The sequence below is a fragment of the Lolium rigidum genome, chromosome 4 (assembly GCF_022539505.1).
Source record: "Lolium rigidum isolate FL_2022 chromosome 4, APGP_CSIRO_Lrig_0.1, whole genome shotgun sequence".
In the NCBI taxonomy this organism is placed as follows: Eukaryota; Viridiplantae; Streptophyta; class Magnoliopsida; order Poales; family Poaceae; genus Lolium; species Lolium rigidum.
Genome location: NC_061511.1, coordinates 177,065,705 through 177,085,101, shown reverse-complemented (window position 1 = coordinate 177,085,101; position 19,397 = coordinate 177,065,705).

Sequence of the window (19,397 nt, the reverse complement as noted above, 5' to 3'; positions counted from 1 at the left end):
CATTTCCAAAACCAGGGGGGCATGTGTTATCACCAGAATTTGACCGAGTCAGAGGTGGGCCGCGATCAAGATGGACGTGAAGAATATATATATAGAAGTAATACGTGAATCGGCCTTTTATACCAAGTTGGGCTTAATTGCCCGTGTATCCGTAACATATTAGATCGCATCTTAGTGTAGAAGTTAGAATCTTACTCGTGCACGGTTTGGTGCACGCCCACATTAGAAAGTCCGCTGGACTATAAATATGTATCTAGGGTTTATGGAATAAACAACAACCAACGTTCAACCACAAACAAATCTCGGCGCATCGCCAACTCCTTCGTCTCGAGGGTTTCTACCGGTAGCATCATGCTGCCTAGATCGCATCTTGCGATCTAGGCAGCACAAGCCTGCCCACGTTGTTCATGCGTTGCTCGTATCGAAGCCTTTTTGATGGCGAGCAACGTAGTTATCTTAGACATGTTAGGGTTAGCATTGTTCTTCATATTACATGCTTTCGTAGTGCAACCCTTGCATGTCTAGCCGCCCTTACACCTATCTTAGGTGTAGGGGCGGCACCCCGCTTGATCATAGTTTAGTAGATCTGATCCGTTACGATTGCATCCTTGTTCTACAAGGATTAGTTTAATATCCGCAATAGTTAGGCCTTACAAAGGGGGAGGATCCAGCGGCACGTAGGGTGTCGTTCGTTGGCCCTAAGCAGGATGTTCCGAGGATCAACCTCGTGTTGGTTTTTAGGCCTTGTTTAGGATCGGCTTACGATCACCGTGCGTGGCCGCGAGGCCCAACCTGGAGTAGGACGATCCGATTATGCGGTGAAAACCCTAGATCGTCGTAGATCTCATTAGCTTTACCTTGATCAAGCAGGACCACCATATATTCGGACACCTCGTCCGAATCATGGGTGGATCGGCTCTTTGAGCCGATTCACGGGATAACCCGAGAGCCGATCGAGGCTCGTATTTAACGTTTACGTGTGTGCCCCTGCAGAAACTAAGCGAGGCATCATCCACACCTTCCCGACCAGGTATAGGTCAGGTGGCACGCCCTTGTGATAAACATCGGCGCGTGCGACCAGGAGGCTTTGCGGGCCGTCGCTCTGAGGGACTGGGGCCAGCCGCAGCCCTAGTTGTTCCCGGCTCTACCGTGTTGACCGTCTCTGCCCGCCAGGGGGTTTCTGACGTCAACAGATCAATGTTGCAAAGCAATGGTGATATCGATGATGATGATTATCACATGATCAAGGCAGGGTGGATGAAGTGGCGCAAGCATCTAGTATCCTATGTGGCAAGAAGGTCCCACAAAAGTTAAAAGGTAAGTTCTGTAGCACGACAGTCAGACCGGCGATGCTATATGGGGCAGAATATTGGTCAACTAAAAAACAACACATCCAACAAATGAGTGTTGTGGAGATGTGCATGCTACGATGGATGTGCAGCCATACAAGAAAGGACCGGATTGGGAACGATGTAATTCGTGATAGGCTAGGGCTGGAACCGATCGACGAGAAGCTAGTCCTACACCGACTAAGGTGGTTTGGGAATATCCAGCGAGGCTTCGAGAAGCAACAGTTAACAATAGAATTTTAAGGAGTATGGAGGGGACTAAAAGGGGTAGAGGACGACCAAAGTTGACTTGGGCGGAGGCAGTAAAAGAAGACTTGGGGGTTTGGAATGTATCTAAAATCTTGGCTCTTGATAGGACTAGATGGAAATCAGCAATTCATGTGCTAGAATCTTAATTTACTCTTGTTTTCCATCTAATTCTTGTTTTTTATTTCTTTTATTTCAACTAGGTTTTATATCTAACATGTCATAACTTGCTTGAAAAAAAGGTTTTGATGTTGTTGTTGTTGTTATTATTGTTGTTCTTAAGATGATGGAAGTCCGGATGGACCCAAGCAAAACGCCTGCTTTAGGATGACCCCCATAGTCAACTTAACAAACAAACCGATAGCGAGTTTTTTTAAAATGTAGGTTTCACTACGAACCACATGTTCTTGTGAGGCTTTCATTATCTTTCTTATTCTTATAGGGAGAGACCTAAGAAAGTATTCATATTTTGTTGCTCCAGTTGTAAAGCCATATCTGTAGTTATGTGTGTGTTTATCTCATTTACGTATGCATTATGGATAACCATATTCATCTATACTTCCCTAAAATCAGATGATTTGTTACAATTGTAGTTGCATATCCCCCCTTCTAGGTCTTTGATAAATCAAGTTTTATCGTCTCCACTAGCTTTAAATCTTGCACTGAAGGCACATGCAATGGTAGGGAAGACATGACTTTTCTTAACAATCCACGTTATCTAGAGAAGACAATAGATATAAGTGGTAAATGCACTATCTCTTATTGTCATCTCTAGCAATAAATATGAATTAATTAAATTTAATAATAAGAAAACTAGCCTTTTCCTATTTTACAAGATACCATCTCTTAGCTAAGGGAAAGCAGCATTCCCTTTCTTCATTCTCTCTTCTCCAACTAAGCAAAAAATCTGACATGCAAGCGTAAAGAAAAATTGACGCCACCAAATTATACATGCCTCATATGTCACTTGGCACAAGCAAGATTATCAGATTATTTTAAGTAAATTTTTTTTGTCTTACTTCAAAAATAAGACAACATATCAGACACGGTGACGACGATCAATTTTCTGACCGTGTGTGCACAAACAAGCAACTTAGTTCAAACTCGGTGCAGATTTGAGCTTACTGCTCATGCAACAAGTGCTTTCATACTTCATTTGGTCACTACCACGTATGGGGTATTACATTTATGTAACAGATTAAGGTAATATTCTATACTATTTTTGAGGGAAGGTAATATTCTATACTCTGTACTATATGGAATAATTGACAGTTCGCACAACATCTTTGCTTTAATCAGACTCATTTTAATTATAGTATCCATGCAATCAATATTGTAATTGTTGGTTTTGTCTTGAATGAGTGTGGCGTGTGTTGTTATAGCCATTCTCACTAGTACAGAAAAGGTTATAGTGGCACGACTAATAGAAGTAGGCTTCAATTAAGATACGCGACTACTATTTTTAGTAGTGTGTGAGAAACGGGCACGCGACTAGTAAAGACATAATGTAAGCATACCACCATGGAGGACACATGACTAACAAGTGAGGAGCACCTATACAAATGATAAAAAAATTACTGCAGCGGGCCTTGATGATGGCACGCGACAGGTATGAAGATAGTGGTTGCGTGCCCTTATATGGCACGCGACAGGTATGTTATGCCCGTTCCTAACCAACGCACTATCGTCTCCTTTTCGAGAGTGCGCATGATGCGTCAATAATGGTTGCACTATATGAGACGATAATAATAGTGTAAGCGCACCAAATAATGTGCTATATACATGCATGTACCCCTGTCACACTCTCTCAAAACACATAATATAGCTAAGATTTTTATCGATTAATTGTGGGAAGCTCCTATGGCAGAGCTTCTCGAAGATGTCTTATGCTTATAGCTATTTAGCTACCACTTGTAAGACATCTTCGAGAAGCTCGTCTTAGGGTCAGATCCACACAACATGGAGATCATAGAGGCTAGACTATTGGTAGTGTGTCCTAGCTGCTGCACGCGGCTACTAGCTTATCCGCAACGTGTTGTTGTATGGTCACGCGATTACTAACTTAGTCGCAACGTGCCCACAGTTGTCACACGCGGCTACTAACTTATCTGCAACGTGTTGTTGTATGGGAACGCTTCTATTATGTCCCACAAAATGGTACTATTCATAGCCTTCCTCCTCTCTTTCCCTCATTATGGACCCAAATCCGCCCGAGCCAACCCTAGCCGCCACCTTCCCAAACGTGCCACCGCCGTCATCTTCCCCGACGCACCGCTGCCACCATCTTCCCCGCCCGCACCATCACGGCCCCTCTGACCGCCCGCCGCCGCCTTCCCCGACCGGTCGCCATCACCACTGCCACCTCCACCTTCCTCCACCGTACGACATAGATTTACTTGCTATCTATATAGTTTTTTTTGCTACTTATATAGATTTCTATGCTATCTATGTAGTAGATTTGTATGATATACATTGTATGCTAGCTATACAGATTTGTATGCTAGCTATATATTTGTATGTATGCTATACTATGCTACAAAGATTTTGTATGCTATATTTGTAATGGCTGGTTTTTTTGGCAGCAATTGTGGGGTGGTGTGAGTGAACCTTGTCATATGCATAAATATAAATCTTGTGCTTATCGTACTTGGTTCGCTCATCCCATTTCTGCGGTTTTTGGGTTCAATATAAATATGGCCTGATTTGAAGTTTATTTTTGGGTCCAATAGATTTGTATGCTATAATATATGCTATAATTGTTAACATAAACCAACCGTTGTGCAGCAAATGGCTTTTTGGAATCAATGCGTAGACTGTGGATAATATAGGTGCATGGATAAAAAAATTATCATACTTTTCAGAGAGGACAATAAAACCATGTCGGTATCTTTTAGCCCAATTAGTTAGTTGTTCATATATATAGTTGCATCGACTTGTATCTTTGATCTAATTATTGTTTCTTCCGTAATTGTGTTTAGGCTATGCCATGAAGCGCAAGACGTGACTTCATGTAGCATGTACATAGAAACATTAACCAACTAGGAATGTTTTAAGTCGTCATTCAGCAGAACACACTACCCATAGCGGAGAGGACCTTCGTTGTTGAAGTCACCAATGAGAAAAACCGAACCTATTTTCACGGGCGTAGTTGGAAGGAGATGATAGACCGCTACTGGATGGAGCCAGCGACAAAATGTTATTTCTACCTGGATAATTGTACGTGAATGCTTTCTTCTACTACAAACAGCGGGACGTCTCCTCCTCATCCGATGGTGAGTTCTACGACTCAAGAGGTTCTAACGGTGAGTTCTACGATCCAATAGATTCTAACGGGGTCGTTGTTCATTACCACCCGTGGAGCCAGAGCCAGAGGAGTGATTTGGTCACTTAATTGGCTATTGTGCTCAATGTATATAATGACTTGGTCACTTGCTAGGCTTTGTAGTGTAATGATTTGGTCATTTGGCTATATATTGTGCTCAATGTAATGACTTGGTCACTTGCTTGACTTTGTAGTGTAATGATTTGGTCATTTTGATATTTTTGTGTATCTGTTGAATTTCAGGTAATTGATATTATTTATGTTTATACAGTTGTGTAAACAAGGGGGGAAGGCACGAAGAAATAGAAGAAACGGGATTCTGGCAGCAGGCAGGATACTAATCGCGTGCCTACCTGTGCGCTACCACTAACCTTAGTGGCAGCGTGCACACGGAACACACGATCGGTACATGCAATACTAGTCGTGTGCCAGTAGGGCACGCGACTAGTAGCTAATACCACTAACGAGGTACCAGTCGTGGGCCGAGACCCGTTGCTGACAACCGAATTTGGTACGCCAACAGTAGCCTTTTTCCTACTGGTGTCTATGGCGTTGTTTCCAGAGACGGAGCTAGGAATAATGTTTGGAGGGAGCTAATTGAACAACCATGTTGCTTGGAGGGGGCCAATTGAACAACCATGTTGCTTGGAGAGGACCAGATATATAATTGAAAGGACGAGATTTCGCCTAAAGGGGGGTGAATAGGCGTTTAAAAAATCTTTCAGATTTTGCTCCACTCCGGAGATGGCAAGCTCCAAAACTACTTCACAAGCTCCACGAAGGAGAAGCCTGGGTCTCTTCACAATCTTCCTTGAAGAGATCACCGGAGCACCAACCGCCAACCAACTAGGAGGTCTCCCTCCAAGAGTAACAAGCTCGTGGTCTCTCACTCGAACTAATCATGGTGGAGAGCTCAACACTATGCAATGATGCAAAGTAAGAACACCAAAGGTGTTATAATCCTTCACACTCAAATCCCACCAAAGCAACAAATGCTAGGATGAGATTAGAGAGGGAGAACAAAGAGGAAATCAACAAATGACTCCAGGATCTAGATCCCAAGAGTTCCCCTCGCAAAGAGGGGGAATGGATTGGTGGAGTTGTAGATCTAGATCTCCTCTCTTAGAGAATCATGGGGGAATCAAGAAATAGGGAAAGTTCTTCAAAGTCAACAATGGAGGAGAGAGAGTGGAAGAACTTACCCAGTCCAAGGTGGAAGAAGACATATTTATAGTGTAAGAGAAAATATAACCGTTGGGGAAAAAGTCGAGCTGAGAAAACTAGACATTTGAGGCAAAGTCGAGCAACCCGGCATACAGCTTGGTAGGGCCGGACCAGGTGCCGGGAATTTTTTCAGCCTACCCGGCATGCCGGGCCAGAGGTCGAGCTACCCGGCAGCATCACCCGGCAGGCCGGGCCAGTGGCCGGGCTGACCAGGAGGCTGGGCCGGTCAGAACCATACCCGGTGGGCCGAGCCAGATGTCGGCCCACCCGGTAGCGGCACTCGGCATACCGGGCTGCGTGTTGGACTGGCCGGCAGCAGCACTCGGCAGGCCGGGCCAGAGACCGGATTCGGGACCCGTGAAAAACCTTTTATTTTTCTTTAAAATAGAAAATGCTCCCGAACTCCGATTGACATGAAACCAATTTTGTTGGAAAGATAACGACAAATAGAACCCCAACAAAATATGGAAATATGGAGACTCCTCACTGACATAGGCATCCCCAATGGGCCTGCCGAAGATGGTACCCGGGGTTTACTGAAGTCCCATGACTCGAAGAATACGAAGCCTGGAAGCCCAATTAAACTGTCGATATGGAAAGATAGAATTGTATTAGGAATAAATAGATTTGTAACTTTACGGGTTGAACTCAAAGAGTCTCCCGGAATCTATAACTTGTGTAAAACGAAACCCTCGGCTCCACCTCCTATATAAGGGGGAGTCGAGGGACGAAGAAAGGATCGATTTCATTGTCAACACAACCCTAGTTTTCTAGCAGTCTGATGGCGTGTAACTCACACGTTCGTTGGGAACCCCAAGAGGAAGGTATGATGCGCACAGCAGCAAGTTTTCCCTCAGAAAGAAACCGAGGTTTATCGAACCAGGAGGAGCCAAGAAGCACGTTGAAGGTTGATGGCGGCGGGATGTAGTGCGGCGCAACACCAGGGATTCCGGCGCCAACGTGGAACCTGCACAACACAACCAAAGTACTTTGCCCCAACGAAACAGTGAGGTTGTCAATCTCACCGGCTTGCTGTAACAAAGGATTAACCGTATTGTGTGGAAGATGATTGTTTGCAAGAAAACGATGAAAGAACAAGTATTGCAGCAGATTTGTATTTCGAGTATAAAAGAATGGACCGGGGTCCACAGTTCACTAGAGGTGTCTCTCCCATAAGATAAAAGCATGTTGGGTGAACAAATTACAGTCGGGCAATTGACAAATAGAGAGGGCATAACAATGCACATACATGTCATGATAAGTACAGTGAGATTTAATTGGGCATTACGATAAAGTACATAGACCGCCATCCAACTGCATCTATGCCTAAAAAGTCCACCTTCAGGTTATCATCCGAACCCCTTCCAGTATTAAGTTGCAAAGCAACAGACAATTGCATTAAGTATGGTGCGTAATGTAATCAACAACTACATCCTTAGACATAGCATCAATGTTTTATCCCTAGTGGCAACAGACAATCCACAACCTTAGAACTTTCTGTCACTGTCCCAGATATCAATGGAGGCATGAACGCACTATCGAGCATAAATACTCCCTCTTGGAGTTAAGAGCAAAAACTTGGCCAGAGCCTCTACTAATAACGGAGAGCATGCAAGATCATAAACAACACATAGGTAATAACTTGATAATTAACATAACATAGTATTCTCTATCCATCGGATCCCGACAAACACAACATATAGTATTACAGATAGATGATCTAGATCATGTTAGGCAGCTCACAAGATCCAACAATGAAGCACAATGAGGAGAAGACAACTATCTAGCTACTGCTATGGACCCATAGTCCAGGGGTGAACTACTCACTCATCACTCCGGAGGCGACCATGGCGGTGAAGAGTCCTCCGGGAGATGAATCCCCTCTCCGGCAGGGTGCCGGAGGAGATCTCCGAACCCCCGAGATGGGATTGGCGGCGGCGGCGTCTCTGGAAGGTTTTCCGTATCGTGGTTCTCGGTACTGGGGGTTTCGCGACGGAGGCTTTAAGTAGGCGGAAGGGCAACGCGGGGGGCCACACGAGGGCCCCACGCCATAGGTCGGCGCAGCCAGGGCCTGGGCCGCGCCGCCCTATGGTGGCGGCCCCTCGTGGCCCCACTTCGACTCCTCTTCGGTCTTCCGGAAGCTTCGTGGCAAAATAGGACCCTGGGCGTTGATTTCGTCCAATTCCGAGAATATTTCGTTACTAGGATTTCTGAAACCAAAAACAGCGTAGAACAACGAAGCGGCTCTTCGGCATCTTGTTAATAGGTTAGTTCCGGAAAATGCACGAATATGACATAAAGTGTGCATAAAACATGTAGATATCATCAATAATGTGGCATGGAACATAAGAAATTATCGATACGTCGGAGACGTATCAGCATCCCCAAGCTTAGTTCCGCTCGTCCCGAGCAGGTAAAACGATAACAAAGATAATTTCTGAAGTGACATGCCATCATAACCTTGATCATACTATTTGTAAACATATGTAATGAATGCAGCGATCAAAACAATGGTAATGACATGAGTAAACAAGTGAATCATAAAGCAAAGACTTTTCATGAATAGTACTTCAAGACAAGCATCAATAAGTCTTGCATAAGAGTTAACTCATAAAGCAATAAATCAAAGTAAAGGTATTGAAGCAACACAAAGGAAGATTAAGTTTCAGCGGTTGCTTTCAACTTGTAACATGTATATCTCATGGATAATTGTCAACATAGAGTAATATAACAAGTGCAATATGCAAGTATGTAGGAATCAATGCACAGTTCACACAAGTGTTTGCTTCTTGAGGTGGAGAGAGATAGGTGAACTGACTCAACATAAAAGTAAAAAGAATGGTCCTTCAAAGAGGAAAGCATCGATTGCTATATTTGTGCTAGAGCTTTTATTTTGAAAACATGAAACAATTTTGTCAACGGTAGTAATAAAGCATATGAGTTATGTAAATTATATCTTACAAGTTGCAAGCCTCATGCATAGTATACTAATAGTTCCCGCACCTTGTCCTAATTAGCTTGGACTACCGGATCATCGCAATACACATGTTTTAACCAAGTGTCACAATGGGGTACCTCCATGCCGCCTGTACAAAGGTCTAAGGAGAAAGCTCGCATTTTGGATTTCTCGCTTTTGATTATTCTCAACTTAGACATCCATACCGGGACAACATGGACAACAGATAATGGACTCCTCTTTAATGCATAATCATGTGGCAACAATTATTATTCTCATATGAGATTGAGGATATATGTCCAAAACTGAAACTTCCACCATGAATCATGGCTTTAGTTAGCGGCCCAATGTTCTTCTCTAACAATATGCATGCTCCAACCATAAAGGTGGTAGATCTCTCTTACTTCAGACAAGACGGACATGCATAGCAACTCACATAATATTCAACAAATAATAGTTGATGGCGTCCCCAGAAACATGGTTATCGCACAACAAGCAACTTAATAAGAGATAAAGTGCATAAGTACATATTCAATACCACAATAGTTTTTAAGCTATTTGTCCCATGAGCTATATATTGCAAAGGTGAATGATGAAATTTTAAAGGTAGCACTCAAGCAATTTACTTTGGAATGGCGGAGAAATACCATGTAGTAGGTAGGTATGGTGGACACAAATGGCATAGTGGTTGGCTCAAAGATTTTGGATGCATGAGAAGTATTCCCTCTCGATACAAGGTTTAGGCTAGCAAGGTTATTTGAAACAAACACAAGGATGAACGGTGCAGCAAAACTCACATAAAAGACATATTGTAAACATTATAAGACTCTACACCGTCTTCCTTGTTGTTCAAAACTCAATACTAGATATTATCTAGACTCTAGAGAAACCAAATATGCAAACCAAATTAGCAAGCTCTAAGTGTTTCTTCATTAATGGGTGCAAAGTATATGATGCAAGAGCTTAAACATGAGCACAACAATTTCCAAGTATCAAATTATCCAAGACATTTTAGAATTACTACATGTAGCATTTTCCAATTCCAACCATATAACAATTTAACGAAGAAGAAACTTCGTCATGAATACTATGAGTAAAGCCTAAGGACATACTTGTCCATATGCTACAGCGGAGGCGTGTCTCTCTCCCATACAGTGAATGCTAGGATCCATTTTATTCAAACAAAACAAAAACAAAAACAAACCGACGCTCCAAGCAAAGTGCATAAGATGTGACGGAATAAAAATATAGTTTCGGGGGAGGAACCCGATAATGTTGTCGATGAAGAAGGGGATGCCTTGGGCATCCCCAAGCTTAGACGCTTGAGTCTTCTTAGAATATGCAGGGGTGAACCACCGGGGCATCCCCAAGCTTAGAGCTTTCACTCTCCTTGATCATATTGTATCATACTCCTCTCTTGATCCTTGAAAACTTCCTCCACACCAAACTCGAAACAACTCATTAGAGGGTTAGTGCACAATAAAAATTAACATATTCAGAGGTGACACAATCATTCTTAACACTTCTGGATATTGCATAAAGCTACTGGACATTAATGGATCAAAGAAATTCATCCAACATAGCAAAAGAGGCAATGCGAAATAAAAGGCAGAATCTGTCAAAACAGAATAGTCCGTAAAGATGGATTTTATTAAGGCACCAAACTTGCTCAAATGAAAATGCCCAAATTGAATGAAAGTTGCGTACATATCTGAGGATCACTCACGTAAATTTGCATAATTTTCTGAGTTACCTACAGATAATTAGACCCAGATTCGTGACAGCAAAGAAATCTGTTTCTGCGCAGTAATCCAAATCTAGTATTTACTTTACTATCAAAGACTTTACTTGGCACAACAAAAATAAAACTAAGATAAGGAGAGGTTGCTACAGTAGTAAACAACTTCCAAGACTCAAATATAAAACAAAAATACTGTAGTAAAAACATGGGTTGTCTCCCATAAGCGCTTTTCTTTAACGCCTTTCAGCTAGGCGCAAAAAGTGTAAATCAAGTAACATCAAGAGATGAAGCATCAACATCATAATTTGTTCTAATAATAGAATCAAAAGGTAACTTCATTCTATTTCTAGGGAAGTGTTCCATACCTTTCTTGAGAGGAAATTGATATTTAATATTACCTTCCTTCATATCAATAGTAGCACCAACGGTTCGAAGAAAAGGTCTTCCCAATATAATGGGGCAAGATGCATTGCATTCAATATCCAAGACAACAAAATCAACGGGGACAAGGTTATTGTTAACCATAATATGAATATTATCAACTCTCCCCAAAGGTTTCTTTTTAGCATTATCAACGAGATTAACATCCAGATAACAATTTTTCAATGGTGGCAAGTCAAGCATATCATAGACTTTCTTTGGTATAACAGAAATACTTGCACCAAGATCACATAAAGCATTACAATCAAAATCATTGACCCTCATTTTAATGATGGGCTCCCAACCATCCTCTAGCTTTCTAGGAATAGAAGTTTCAAGTTTTAGTTTCTCTTCTCTAGCTTTTATGAGAGCATTTGTAATATGTTTTGTGAAAGCCAAGTTTACGAGCGCTAGCATTAGGACTTTTAGCAAGTTTTTGTAAGAACTTTATAACTTCAGAGATGTGGCAATCATCAAAATCTAAATCATTACAATTTAAAGCAATGGGATTATCATCCCCAAGGTTGGAAAAAATTTCAGCAGTTTTATCACGAGCGGTTTCAGCAGTTTTAGCAGTTCGAGTAATTTTGCGCGCTTTGCACTAGGAGTAGAAACATTGCCAACACCAATTATTTTATCATTGATAGTAGGAGGTGCAGAAACATGTGAGTCATTAGCATTGCTAGTGGTGGTAATAGTCCAAAATTTAGCTACATTTTTCTCTTTAGCTAGTTTTTCATTTTCTTCTCTATCCCACCTAGCACGCAGTTCAGCCATTAATCTTATATTCTCATTAATTCTAACTTGGATGGCATTTGCTGTAGTAACAATTTTTTTTTCAATATCCCTATTAGGCATAACTTTCGATTTCAAAAGATCAACATCAGAGGCAAGACTATCAACCTTAGAAGCAAGAATATCAATTTTATTGAGCTTTTCCTCAACAGATTTGTTAAAGGCGGTTTGTGTACTAATAAATTCTTTAAGCATAGCTTCAAGTCCAGGGGGTGTATTCCTATTATTGTTGTAAGAATTCCCATAAGAATTAGCATAACCGTTACCATTGTTATAAGGATATGGCCTATAGTTATTACTAGAATTGTTCCGATAAGCATTGTTGTTGAAATTATTATTTTTAATGAAGTTTACATCAACATGTTCTTCTTGGGCAACCAAGGAAGCTAAAGGAACATTATTAGGATCAACATTAGTCCTATCATTCACAAGCATAGACATAATAGCATCAATCTTATCATTCAAGGAAGAGGATTCTTCAACGAATTTACCTTCTTACCTTGTGGAGCTCTTTCCGTGTGCCATTCAGAGTAATTAATCATCATATTATCAAGGAGCTTTGTTGCTTCACCAAGAGTGATGGACATAAAGGTACCTCCAGCAGCTGAATCCAATAAATTCCGCGAAGAAAAATTTAGTCCTGCATAGAAGGTTTGGATGATCATCCAAGTAGTCGATCCATGGGTTGGGCAATTTTTAACCAAAGATTTCATTCTTTCCCAAGCTTGAGCAACATGTTCATTATCCAATTGTTTAAAATTCATTATGCTACTCCTCAAAGATATAATTTTAGCAGGGGGATAATATCTACCAATAAAAGCATCCTTGCATTTAGTCCATGAATCAATACTATTCTTAGGCGAGAGATAGCAACCAATCTTTAGCTCTTCCTCTTAATGAGAAAGGAAACAATTTTAATTTTATAATGTCACCATCTACATCTTTATACTTTTGCATTTCACACAATTCAACAAAATTATTGAGATGGGCAGCAGCATCATCAGAACTAACACCAGAAAATTGCTCTCGCATAACAAGATTCAGTAAAGCAGGTTTAATTTCAAAGAATTATGCTGTAGTAGCAGGTGGAGCAATAGGTGTGCATAGCAAATCATTATTATTTGTAGTTGTGAAGTCACACAACTTAGTATTTTCAGGGGTGGCCATTTTAGTAGTAGTAAATAAAGCAAACTAGATAAAATAAATGCAAGTAACTAATTTTTTTTGTGTTTTTGATATAGCAAACAAGATAGTAAATAAAGTAAAGCTAGCAACTAATTTTTTTGTGTTTTGATATAATGCAGCAAACAAAGTAGTAAATAAAATAAAGCAAGACAAAAACAAAGTAAAGAGATTGGGAAGTGGAGACTCCCCTTGCAGCGTGTCTTGATCTCCCCGGCAACGGCGCCAGAAAATATGCTTGATGGCGTGTAACTCACACGTTCGTTGGGAACCCCAAGAGGAAGGTATGATGCGCACAGCAGCAAGTTTTTCCTCAGAAAGAAACCAAGGTTTATCGAACCAGGAGGAGCCAAGAAGCACGTTGAAGGTTGATGGCGGCGGGATGTAGTGCGGCGCAACACCAGGGATTCCGGCGCCAACGTGGAACCTGCACAACACAACCAAAGTACTTTGCCCCAACGAAACAGGTGAGGTTGTCAATCTCACCGGCTTGTCGTAACAAAGGATTAACCGTATTGTGTGGAAGATGATTGTTTGCAAGAAAACAAGTAAAGAACAAGTATTGCAGCAGATTTGTATTTCAGTATAAAAGAATGGACCGGGGTCCACGAGTTCACTAGAGGTGTCTCTCCCATAAGATAAAAGCATGTTGGGTGAACAAATTACAGTCGGGCAATTGACAAATAGAGAGGGCATAACAATGCACATACATATCATGATAAGTACAGTGAGATTTAATTGGGCATTACGACAAAGTACATAGACCGCCATCCAACTGCATCTATGCCTAAAAAGTCCACCTTCGGGTTATCATCCGAACCCCTTCCAGTATTAAGTTGCAAAGCAACAGACAATTGCATTAAGTATGGTGCGTAATGTAATCAACAACTACATCCTTAGACATAGCATCAATGTTTTATCCCTAGTGGCAACAACAATCCACAACCTTAGAACTTTCTATCACTGTCCCAGATATCAATGGAGGCATGAACCCACTATCGAGCATAAATACTCCCTCTTGGAGTTAAGAGCAAAAACTTGGCCAGATCCTCTACTAATAACGGAGAGCATGCAAGATCATAAACAACACATAGGTAATAACTTGATAATTAACATAACATAGTATTCTCTATCCATCGGATCCCGACAAACACAACATATAGTATTACAGATAGATGATCTTGATCATGTTAGGCAGCTCACAAGATCCAACAATGAAGCACAATGAGGAGAAAACAACCATCTAGCTACTGCTATGGACCCATAGTCCAGGGGTGAACTACTCACTCATCACTCCGGAGGCGACCATGGCGGTGAAGAGTCCTCCGGGAGATGAATCCCCTCTCCCGGCAGGGGTGCCGGAGGAGATCTCCGGAACCCCCGAGATGGGATTGGCGGCGGCGGCGTCTCTGGAAGGTTTTCCGTATCGTGGTTCTCGGTACTGGGGGTTTAGCGACGGAGGCTTTAAGTAGGCGGAAGGGCAACACGGGGGGCCACACGAGGGCCCCACCCCATAGGTCGGCGCGGCCAGGGCCTGGGCCGCGCCGCCCTATGGTGGCGGCCCCTCGTGGCCCCACTTCGACTCCTCTTCGGTCTTCCGGAAGCTTCGTGGCAAAATAGGACCCTGGGCGTTGATTTCGTCCAATTCCGAGAATATTTCGTTACTAGGATTTTTGAAACCAAAAACAGCGTAAAACAAGAATCGGCTCTTCGGCATCTTGTTAATAGGTTAGTTCCAGAAAATGCACGAATATGACATAAAGTGTGCATAAAACATGTAGATATCATCAATAATGTGGCATGGAACATAAGAAATTATCGATACGTCGGAGACGTATCACAGTCGAGTACTTTTCCGGCTGAAACCCTCGAGATTTACTTGCCCTCTACTTCCACGAAAACCCTAGTCTACAATCCGTAGGCATTGACAAGTCGATACCTTGCCAATTGGCGCCGTTTGTGGGAATTAGAGGCGGCAAGGAGCTGATCTCGATGGCACGTTCAACATCGTCGACATCTTTGGTGGCAAGCAATGCGATGGACGGAGGTAAACAGATCAAAACTGGTCTCGTTGATTTTGTTCCTCACCCTCCCGCCCGTTTGGATGCATATGCCTACTTGGAAGAGCCAATGGAGATGAAGTTCGGGAGCTTCTACTTTTGCGTCGGAGAGAAGGTTCACATCGTTTAGCGGCACCGATCCGTTTATGTACCATTAGCGGTTGTTCCTAAAAACTCGAGATCATCATCGTCAACCAAGTCAAGCGCCGGTGGAGATCTCGCCAATCTGTTCGGCGAGATGTCTTTCGGGTCGTCCACGGACTCCGATCTGGACAGCGACTCGGAGAGCGTCGACAGCTTAAACTTCATCGACAAATCTACCCTTATTCGGGAGGTCTTCGCCGATCGTTACGACAGTGTCACCGACCCAGAGGATGATCACTCAAGGCCAACATACCATCAAGTCTACGTGAATGGCGAGTCAAGTCGCCCGGTGGATGAAACATCAGAGGCTTTCGATGATTTGGGAAATCCATACATCGATCCCGCTGATCTTACGCGAGGTTTAGGCACCAAGTATGTCGGGACTACACCACGCCAGAGATTGCAACTTCCGCAAGCAGCTTGGGACAGAGCGACAATAGCCTTGAACGGTACAGATCCGTTGACCACCGCCGCTACGGTGGAGGATTTGCAAGCATATCAATATACTCGCGCGTGCTGGTCGATAATTGGAGAAACAAAGGGTAATACTTGAGCAGAGAAAAGCCGCATCTTCCGCATCAAGTAGGCGAAGAGCCGAGCTGAGTCGCCAATCAGGAACTTTGGGAGATAGTCACAGGGTAGCTCGTAATAGAGGAAGATCTCGACTGCAGCACATACCTGAGGGCGAGAGGGAGCATCTGGTCCAAAACCTCGACATGTCTTTTATGTTGATACACACAAGAGGAAACATTATTCCTAAAACACCGGAAGCTGGATACATGGCGACTAAGGCTTACATACTTGCATCCAGGCCACCTCCCGGAGACCCAAGAGAGGCGTTGTACAATATGGCTATGGCAGGAGTTGGAGTCATGGGAACAGTATTCGCAGGCACAAGTACCCCTCCCGAAGGTGCTCCAAGGCAAAATAGTCCACGACCCGCTGTGGCGGTACAAGATCCTCCAAGATCGGGTGGTGCGAGAGATACTGCGACACAGGCACGGGTCGACAGAGCACGACAAGAGAGGAGAGAACGTCAGAATTCACCAGAAGTAGATGAGGAAGATATGTGCGGGCTCCCTTGTTTCACGCGACGAGTTCGCAAAAATCGGGTCCCGTCTGGGTTTAAATTACCTGACAACTACAAGAAGTTCGATGGTCTGCAAGATCCTGAGGACTTGTTAGTCGACTACCTGGAGACAGTAAAATTGATGGGTGGAACCAAAGCAACTGCCATACAGAGTATTCAGGCACACCTAAATGGGGCAGTGAGGTCATGGATAAAAAAGTTACCACCTCGATCCATCGACAGCTGGGAAACTTTCGAGGACATGTTTGTGAAGAATAACTTATCGACATGCAAGAAACCTGCGTCAATAGAGCAGCTGAGGGCCTGCAGACAGAAGTATGATGAGCCAATGAGGACGTACATCCAGAGGTGGAACATTATCAAAAATTTGGCAGAGAACATATCTGACGAAAGAGCAATACATGTGTTTGTTGCTGGAATCCGAAGGAAGGACTTGGTTGAGGATTTGGGAAGGATCAATCCGAAAACAATAGCAGCGCTCATGGAAATAGCAAATCGCTGGGCAGATGGAGAAGATGTTGTTCACAACAAACGGCATAAGTCGCCTGAAGACGATCGCAACCAAAACAATCAAAATAGACGACGCTTTTCTCGACAGTTCTCAGATTATGATGCTCCTGGCCAAATATCAGCTGGCTTCCGAGTAACTGGTGGAGGTAATAATCGAGACGATTATCAGAGAAGTAACGAGCAGTGCAACGATCAAAGGGACGCTCCCCGTCCCAGCAGACAAAATAACGGGCCAAGGTTCCAAAGGCCATATGTGTCACCCGAGGATCTCTTGAACGGACCATGTCAAATGCACTTTTTTCCTCGATAACAATGGGAAGAGGCAGTCGGGACATCTGCAGAAGGATTGTCGAACTTTCCTAGCATTACATAGGTATGCAGGGCATGTCAACGCACATGCAGCAAACAGAAACCCTCTGGGGCAAAGGAGTGAGATTCACCTCCCACCTCCACCCGCAATTACAGACGAAAATCGACATCAGCTGCAGTTGGCGGCAACTCCAGACAACGGTCCTTATATCGACACCCTTGGGGCAGTCTCGATGATTCAGAAGGGCAGACCGTCCAATAGAACTCAAAAAGTGATTTCGCGACAAGTTTTTATGGCAGAAAAGATGCCTCCACCAACAATCGAGTACCTGAATTGGTCGGGGCAGGACATCGGCTTCACCATAGCGGACCGCCCGCAGCAAGTTCCACGACCAGGGCAATCAACCTTGATCCTACCAGCGGTGATTGCAGGATTCGATGTTTCACGGGTGTTCATAGATGGATGCAGCAGCTTAAACCTCATGTATGCAGATACACTGAGGAAGATGAACGTATCCTTGGCGAATTTAACACCAACTGATAAGCGTTTCCACGGTATCACACCGGAGAAGCCAAGTTATCCATTGGGAAATATCAATCTCGATGTTCAGTTTGGAACTCGAGAGAATTACAGAAGAGAGAAACTGGAGTTCGAAGTTGTGGATTTCCCGTCACAGTATCATGCTCTGCTAGGATGACCCGCGTATGCCAGATTTATGGCGGTACCACACTACTCATACTTGTTGTGGAGGCTCCTTGGACCCAAGGGGCCAATCACAGTAAAAGGTAGCTTTGCCTTGGCACATAAGTGCGACAAGAATATTTTAGATGATTCTAGAGAGGGAGTCAAGAACCTAACACAGAGAAACACCAAGAAGTAATAGGGATATTCAAAGTATGCAAAGGGTTGAGCTCCCTAAGATGATGTGATCAAGTTACCCAACCGAAAGCCCCTCTTGATAGTGAGGTTATCTATCCTATAAGTCGGTCTCCCAACAACCACCTTGAGACCGGTAAAAGGAAAACCTAGCAAGCCCATACCTTTGCCTTGCGCATCCCGCTTGATCTTGATGATAACTCTTCAAGCTCCACTCAAGCCGGAATGCCTCACTTGATCATCGTTACTTCGTGAAGACTCATAAATGCTCCCCCATACATCATGATGGGAAAGCTCCATTGATGCACATCTTCACATGTCCATTATCACCAAATGGACGACAAGCTTCAAGTATATGATCCTCTTGAGATGCTCAACTTGAACTTGCCTAACTCAACCTTGATGACGATCACCACTTGATGTCATCCTCTCATGGGCTATTATTAAATCTCACTTTGGATGCATGCCCATGGAAAGATACCTAACCCACATAGATAACACAAGGGCACATATATGATGGGTTAGTTCATAAAGCATAATTGACAAGGCTTACCATACCACATGACTTCATGTGGCACATTCTTCATGCTTCATGTGTTGACCAAACTTGAATCTTATTTTTCACTCTTTGTATTGGTCAACCTTGTATCTTCTCATGCTTTATCATATTATCTTGAGGTGTATAAAGAACTCTTCATTAGGTTGCATGCTCTAAATCTTAGTCAACCATAGCTCAACTCATGAGACTATTCATGACACCGACTTAGAGCCATATCTTGAATTCTTCACTTGGAATCAAACACTCAAGATATTGATCATTCATTGCTTAACACATAAGCTAGAGCATGGCTAATATTGAGTTCCACATAGGAACTCCATCTTCATTTCTTCTTCTTGATCATATCACATATATGTCTTCAAATCGATGATCTTGATGCCAATACTCAATATATATCTTTATCTTCATGGCATCCATACTTGAATCCAACACATGGACTATTACATATGAAATATTCCTTCATATAAACTCAATGAAAACATTAGTCCATAGGGATTATCATTAATTACCAAAACCACACATAGGGGCAATATACCCTTACAATAATATTTCAAAATTTATGGATTATTTCACATAAATTTCAGGGGGGGCTTTCAGGGGAAATTTTGGTTGT